The 8,484-nt window shown below is 32.7% G+C and overlaps 1 long non-coding RNA gene across 1 annotated transcript; it reads left to right on the top strand.

Moving 5' to 3' along the window:
- The first annotated feature begins 2,915 nt into the window (after nucleotides 1–2,915).
- On the top strand, nucleotides 2,916–8,183 carry LOC141828874 (uncharacterized). The gene is made up of 2 exons (XR_012601847.1): nucleotides 2,916–3,121; nucleotides 7,869–8,183. It is a non-coding gene; the product is annotated as an uncharacterized LOC141828874 (long non-coding RNA).
- The last annotated feature ends 301 nt before the right edge of the window (nucleotides 8,184–8,484 follow it).

Below are 8,484 nucleotides of genomic sequence, written 5' to 3'. Positions count from 1 at the left end.
ATCGAGCTTGGGTGTGTCGTATTTTTGGGGTTTTCTAATAAAAATGGGGGTTTTGGTATTTTTAGAATGTAATGTAAATTAAAATTCAAGATATAATTGAAAAATGCATGAAAGCAAGAAAGAAAACCTAGGTATTAATCTAACCTAAGAATGCAATTCAAATTGACTTCAAGCAATAAAACCTAAATAGCTAAAGATAAAATCGGAATTTGGATGGCAATGAACAGTGCCAAATGGCACGGCACAGTAACTAATGGAGTTAAGGCTTCGGTTCAAGTTTAGATGGCAGGGAAGATCGAAACCAAACTAAGCAAAGCATAAAACAACTCTGAATCCAATCAACGTATAAACATGAACCACAAAACCAAATTCATGAAATTGCTAAGAGCTACGTTTAACAACAGCAATCTGAAATGAAAAATTGCAGAAACTGTAAACTTCAGAAATGCAGAAACTCATCCATCCCTTTCTTCTCCGATTGTTCTCCTCGGCTGGGTGTCAATCCAGCCTTACTGAGCGATTTGGAGTCTTCCACGCGATCTTCTGGAGGTTTGCTAGCTGCCCGGCGCCTGAAAACCCTGGAAAAACCCTCTCCGGAGCTGACAGAACGCCGCACAGTCGCTTGAAGCTGGCAAAAACTGAGTTCCTTGCTTCCTCCGTGCTCGGATTGATTTGCTGGTAGTTCCGGAATGATTCGCACTCCTAGGAGAACCCCTCAAAGGACTACGGCGCCGGAATTTGCTGTGGATGGTCGGAGAACGAAGAAACAAGGAAATGTGCCGCCGGTGAAACCCTCGCCGACGAGCCTCCTCAGCTGCCGGAATATTCCCAATCGGACGGTTTCGGACTCCTCAGGATCAAGGATTGCAATGGGATAAGTTCGGGAGGACGGGGATCGCCGTGCTGCTACGTCGCCGAGCAGAGGAGCGGCGTCGGGACGATGAATAGTGGCGGAGCCACTGTTCATCGATTAAAAGGAGGTTTATATAGTCTGATTAAAGCATTAATCTCGGCCGTTGATTCCTGATCCGACGGTGGAGCTTGATCTGAGCTCTAGGGCTTCTTAGGGTTTCCAAAAAATTGCGAAATTTTGATCAGGCTCGATCTAAGTCATATCCTCCGTGTTAGCTTGATCAATTTGACAATTTTGACTCCATTTGACTTGATTTGACCGCGGTTGAGCTCGAGTCGGGTCTGATTTAGCCCTAAAATCAATAAAAATCCATTTAATGCCAAAAAATCACCATTAAATCACAAAAATTATATCAAACCTCAAATTATGCAATATGGGACAAATATGGTTAAATCGATTCAATAAATGATCATTTTCATGTAAAAGCCCAAGAATAAATCGATTTAAAATTAATAAAATCCCAATTCATCGCTCGGGCCTGATGACGAGTCCGGATGCATTGCGCGGGTCGTGCCTGCCCGCGGTCGTGGCGGTGCGGAATAGGGTAAGGTTTTTAACTTAGATTTAATTAAATAACTTAAGTTAATAATGTTAATTAACTCCTAGCTATGATTAAGATAATTTAAATATACTTAATTAAAATCTAATGAAATTATTCTATTAATTTAATATATATATATATATTAAAAAAATATTTTACTATTTTATTATTTCTTTTTAAATATTTAGATTAATTTTTTTTATTTTTAATTAATATATTTTACATTTAAAAAATACCGAAACTATATCAGCACGGTACGATACAGTACTAAAACTGTATTATTCTAGTCCGGGATCGAAATTTCAGTACGGTTCGAGATTTTAAACCATGCTTCTACTACAGGTTCTATTATCTGGAAACTTGATTATCAATCAAAGTCAATGTTAAAGTTGATCTAATGGTTGCTTTGTTCTCCAAGACATCAAGGATTAATGAACAGATGTAAGCTGAATCATCAGTACCTATAATGATGATGATTCGCTACAATACTTCTTATGAGAGTGAAAATTTTCCTTGAACATCTACTCTGCTTTGATTTCGTAATCAATCATCTTGATTTTGTGGTTTCTTAGGGGAGTAAGAAGTGGGAGTGGGGTCTTTGGTGATAGTTTTTACCTGAAGTAACACTGTTTTGAATTTTCTGGAAGGAAATGATTCTGTATAGTGTGTAACATGCAGCATCTTGTATTCCTTCTTACATGCTCTCAAACATACAAAATTCTGCGTACACTTTCTTAATTCCTGCTTATTCGTTACTGTAACTTGAGTTTTAGCTCTATTGCTAAGTTGTCCATTTCTTATTAATTAAATATACAGAAATGAGTATAATACATATCATAGAAATTTCTAGTTCAGACATATAGCATCATCTCACCCACTGACAGTATATGTTTTCTATGACTACATATATAACATTGTGTGTGACCTACAAGAACAAGTTGTGAGTTGGACCAATTTGGAGCTGGGTACATGGATTCTATCTTGCAATTGAACTCTAAGATTATATCAAGAGTAATACCCAGGACCTGTAAATAAAATTTTTATAATTATTTGTTTCTTCTACTCTTCACATTATGACTCCAATTGATTCTCACACATCCATACTATCATAAGTTTTAACATATTTTTCTTCCATTTTACATTTCTTGGAGCCACACTTGTATGCTCTCAAATAGTAACAATTTTATTTTATTTTTGCATTGCTTAAACCTTCAACTTGATATGTATTGTGGCAATTGTTTAGAAATTTTCAAGGATATCTATAAGCTTTGTAACATGAACATTAGTATTTATCATTTTCTTTGCTTGTGTTCTTTATTGTCTTTATATTAAGCTAAAAATTGTTTTATAGTTAGCAAATGCTCTTGAAAAGTTATACTTTGTGTTTCAATCTTTCAGTTCAAATACAGTTACATATTTAATTTTGAGATGATTAGATATGTCTGTTGTCCAACTAGGTTAATGGAAATCATGAAACAATGAATATAGAGGGTGATTTCAGATATGTTGATCTAGGAGCATTTGATGAGTGTATAGACTTTGTAGACTACTTGGATGAATACGAAGGCAACTGGGATGATGCCTTTATTGGCTGGAACAGTGCTACTAAACAGTGGAAAGACAAAAGGATATCTGGTAGTCGTTGGATCCCTTGGAATTTTGTAAAGGTATATACAAGTAGTTTCTTTAAGAAAAGTAAGTGCTTGCTTGTATTACATGAGCTCGAATCCATTAAAATCTAATAATTTTTTAATTAGTTGGATGTTTTTTTAATGTTTGTGGCAAAATTTTTACTCTTTTGATTCATACATCTAATTATCATAAATATAAGTGGATGGGCTCTTATGACTTCATGAATCCACACAGGAGGTGTCTTCATATATGTGGTAATGCACATGCTCATAAGCAAACACCTGATCATTTACGAATAACATTGTCCATATATTTCTGTACTTTGTTAAGCTTCTTTTATACTAAATTTGATACTTACTAATGGATTGAAGTGCTAGTATGGATTTTCATATGCCCTTAAGGTAAAAGGAAAGGTTTATAAGAAACAACATGGACTGCGGTATTATAAAATTGTGGTATTATATAGATTAAAATGTTGGATAACCAAGAAACAACATGAACAAAAATGAGAAGGAATAAGAAAGAGATGAATTTGTGAAATTACTAAGAAAGAGAAAAAAAAACTACTATCTAAGAATAATTAGGAGTAATTTTCTAAGGGTGTGTTTATTACGAGGGAAGGAATACTAATGGAAAGAAGGTGAAACAAAAATCTTTTGGTGGTACTTTTTCTTTGTTTCTTTTGGGGAAAAAGGGATGAAAAAAAGCTTAAAATTTATTTGTTTAGTTGTCTCTATATTTTTATTTTCATTCCAGTGAAAATTCACTTTCAACTCAAATTCTAACTTGTTTTTTTCTTTTTGAATCTATTTTTGATATATATATATATATATATATATATTTATATTTTTAACAAATAAAATTTTTACACTTAAGCTTTTCTCTCACTTTCGAAATGCTAGGATAGAAGACTACTTCTATCCTTCCTCCGAGGAAACAAAAACTAGGAAAATATTTCCAAATTGTTTTCCAATGAGATTTCTCCCTACTCTTTTTCTTTTCCTAAATGTTTGCTTCTCTCGTAACTAGGCGTAATGGATGGTAAAATGGGAAAAAAAAAGATTAAGTTGATATGGGCATGTTCAAAGTAAACTGATGAATTCTCTATTTAGGTAAGTTATAAGGATTAGAGGAAGACCAAAGAAAACTAATGAAATACAAATGGCATAATAGATTGGAAATTAATAGTCATGTAGGGCATAAAGTTTAATAGAAGGATAACAATCATGTAGTTGAATCCTAAGTGGATATGATGAGTTGTGTTAGATCTAAATTATATCTCTATTTTGGTTCTTTATAGTAGTCAAAATTTTCCAAGTGGACATGATAAGTTGTGTTAGATGGAATTTTTTCTCTACTTTGCTTTTTTATAATAGTAGTCAAAATACTCCAATTTCTATAAAGTTTGTGGTTCATAGTTAATTAACTTTATTTGACTAAAATGGTAAGTAGTGTAGATAGATATCTCTTTCATCCCTAGTATAAAAAACATGTCACTATAATATTATGTTAGGATCTATTAATAGTAATATTAATAATTGATTACAAAATTATACATGCACAAAAGTTGAAGTGATTGGCTATAGAATCTTGTTTCCATGTTGTCAATAGGAAGTAGCAGAACAACAACAACCGCAACCACTATCAAGTGTTTATCCCATTAAGTGGGATCAACTATATGGATCTTTCTACGTCATTAGATTCAATCTTATACTATTTCATCATCTATATTTAAATGAATTTTATCAATTTTTATCTCCATTTTCTTCGATTAATGTGTGTATTTGTCATAGTCTCTCATCACCTAATTGAGACATTTCTTAGTTGCTTAAGTATATATGTCCATACCATCTTAAATGCATCTTTTGGAGTTTTCCCTTATATGTCTGCACATTCACCTTAACATCCTTATCTCTACAATTCTCATCCTTCTGCTCGTGTGCTTGATCCATAATCCAATATTCAACTCTATATGACATAACATGTTCAACTGTCGTTTTATGAAACTCTTCTTTAAGTTTTAGAGGTATCTTAAGATCATAAATAACACTCGATACCTTCTTCTATTTCTACCATCTTGCTTGTGTTTTATATAAAACATCTCTATCAACTCCTCCATCTTTTTAAAAAAACAAAGCTAGATACTTAAAACTCTTAGTTACAAATAATTCATCTTCTATCTTAATAATTGCATTACTACATCTATTACTACTAAACTTAAATTTCATATATTCAATTTTTACTCTATTAAGCCTAAAACCTTTTCCTTTCAATATTTTCCGCCAAGATTTGAACTTAGCATATACTTCTTTAATTGTCTCATCAACTAAAATAATGTCATATGCAAACAACATGCACCACGGTAATCCTAGGGTGTCATTTTGTTGGGGGAATGATGTTTAAGTCTCTAGCATAAACAAGTTTCAAAATGACCATCAAAGATAAGTTTTGGCTTATTACCATTTATACTAGTTAGACTATTATGTATCACTATATGAGTATACTGAATTTACCACCCAATTTCTTTTGAAAAATAAGAACTTAGAAAAAAAACATAAACTAAGAAAACTTATTTACTGGTGAAAATGCAATTAAGCATTGATTAAAAGTGAAATATGTTAGCTGAAAGTTGAACCCATGGAATATAGTACACTTTGGATGCTACATTTTTGCAGTTATGTGAGATATGAATATGCTCTTTTACTAGTAAAGCCTATTTGATGTTTAATAACTATTGATAAAGGAGCAATGAGTTGGATCAATCTTTTTTAGGTTATATTCAATCTCAAATATGGTTCAATGTAAGTGAAAGAAAAGCATGAATATTGTTAGCTTTATTGATCCTTTATGGATATATGGTAACATTCAAAAATATAAGTTGTAAGTGTGTTTTAAAGTTAATTGTTGGTGCAAACAAGTACTATGTAATTGAACAAGTCTTTTGATGCATGTCAAAGGCTTAAAGTTAATTGTCAATGTTGGACTAACATGTTAAGTGTGCAGGTGTAGGAAAATTGACATTGCAGGTGTAATGTAAAAAAACCAACAGGTGTTGGCAAAAGTCCAAATATATTAAGGTCAACTGTACATTTGGTAAGTAACATTGCAGGTGTAATGTGAAAGACCAACAAAAGTCCAAATGAGTCGAGGTTGACCAGACATTTGACAAGTGAAGTTCTACAGATAAAAATTAAAAGTTCAACGAGAGTTGACAGGCTAGAAGTCTGGTAGGCCAGGTGGACCAAATACCAGACACACAAGTCTTGTTAGGTTAGGTGGATTAGATATGATATATAAAAAGTCTCAGTAGGTTAGGTGGACTAAATATCGGTAAAAGCTAAAGTTCATGAGAGGACCTTCTAGTAAGAGAGATATGAGGGAGTAACCTATATATATGGGTGATGGCAAGGTTTAAAATCTCGACCCATGCAGAGGTTTCAGTCCTAGACCGGAACGATACGGTTTTGGTATCATATCGTATCTTGCCGACATAGTTTCGATATTTATTTATTTATATATATAGTAATTATTAGATAAATATGTTTATTGTGTATAATTTAAAAATAAGTAGGAGATCTAGTTCAATAACGTAGGAGGATATATATAGTTGTACTCTAAACATAAAATCTTTTTAAAATAGCGCTTTGAAAATACTTATCTAAAAAGATTTTAAAATAAAAAACATTGTCCCCTCCCCCTCCCCTCTAGCGTTATCTTTGATCCTACATTAACTTCTTTTCACCCAATATATCTTGGGTTCATGTAGCATGTTTTTGTATTTTACAAAGGTGCAATAACTTTTTAATGTAATTTTTCTCCAATATGCATCACTGGAAAGGTTGAATCTTGAAATTAGTGAATTTCAAGGAGAGAAAGTTTTTGAAGGTTTTAGCATTGGCAAAAACATCCAAAACATGTACTGCTGATGGTTATGGACTTTTTCTTTCTATTATGATTTATTTAGTAGTAGATGGCACCAGAAGCTATTTCTCTTTTGTACTTATGTCTTTTAATGCATACATAAATAACCTAAATTAGTTGGTGATTTTGCGGTCCTGATTTTTGTGGGTTGAGAATACTTATGCTTAATTGGTAGACCATATTAGAGTATTTTAGCAGTATAGTTATCTTGATACTTATTTATCTACTTCTTTTGTTAAAAAAGCTGCAAATTCATTGCCAAGGTGGCTCTATAAATACTTTGATTTGAGAAACCAAATTACGAATGGAGTTCTTCAAATAATATGTTTTCTGATTGGCTGTTAGATTTTCAAATTTTCATTTGATTATGCTCGCTTGACCTTCCAAATTCAGGTTTTTGGGGAGGAATCATTCGAATGTTGAGAAGTAACTGATACAAGTTTGAATAGGATATCAAATGGAATCTCTGTCCTCTGATCAAATTTGTTATAGATCAATATGGACATAAATTCTTTAGAATTATGGAACAAATCCACTACATTCATTCCGATGGGGAGTTTAAGTGGGTTAAGCTGGAGATTGTTTTGTTAACTTGGATTCAAGTTGCAAGGAGCAGCACGTAAGTGATGAAGACAACATTTGATCTCAAGACCCTTACTAATAGCATAATGATCGAATACATATTTGTTTCCCATAAGTTTAGGATAATGGAAATTTTATCTGGAATACTAAAATGATTAACATTTCTAAGCATTAATATATTGGTTTCCTTATCTATTTGGATGGATCTTTGATCATGCATTGTGAACAATTTTTCTATACTTTTTTTCACCTCTAAATTTTTCTTCCTTGTGCTGACAGATTTTTAAAAATATTAGGACAGAAGCAGCAGGGTGTTATTGCTAGATCTTCACTTTTGAGGCCGGGTGGTCCTTTAGCATGTGAGCTTGCACGCCATGCTGTGGTTCTTAAAATTGATGATTGGATCTTTTGTCATGGAGGCCTTCTTCCTCATCATGGTAAATTTCTGATATGTACTTATGAATCTTGATGTTTAAGTAATTAATGAATTTCGGCTTAACTTCTTGAAATGGACTGATCAAAGGCTGGATATCAACGATATGACTATTCTGTGCTATGTACAAACTCCTTTTATGATTTCATGCCTTTTAGCTGTGGTTGTAGCTTTTCTTAGGTTGGTTGTGAAGCTTTTAAAATTTTATCCTTACCCATCTCATTTATATCTCATAGCAGCACAATTACTTCTACATATCCTCAATGCAGTCCTAGTATTCTACAAAGATATTCTTGTAGTTGCAACTTAATAGAAAATTCTACTGTCTACTTGTTTAAATTTCCTAGATGTTATGCTCTATGCAAGATAATATACTTCCGTAGAAGAACATGTAGTTCAACTACATTTTACATATATGCCATACTGTGGAATTTTGACATGTGCATTCAGTCATAATGATCC

Source organism: Curcuma longa, chromosome 5 (genome assembly GCF_044706935.1).
Source record: "Curcuma longa cultivar G26 ecotype Majalengka, Jawa Barat chromosome 5, ITB_CL_G26_1.1, whole genome shotgun sequence".
NCBI lineage: Eukaryota > Viridiplantae > Streptophyta > Magnoliopsida > Zingiberales > Zingiberaceae > Curcuma > Curcuma longa.
Note: the sequence above shows the minus strand (reverse complement) of the source record. Positions and strands in the feature narration are given on the sequence as shown.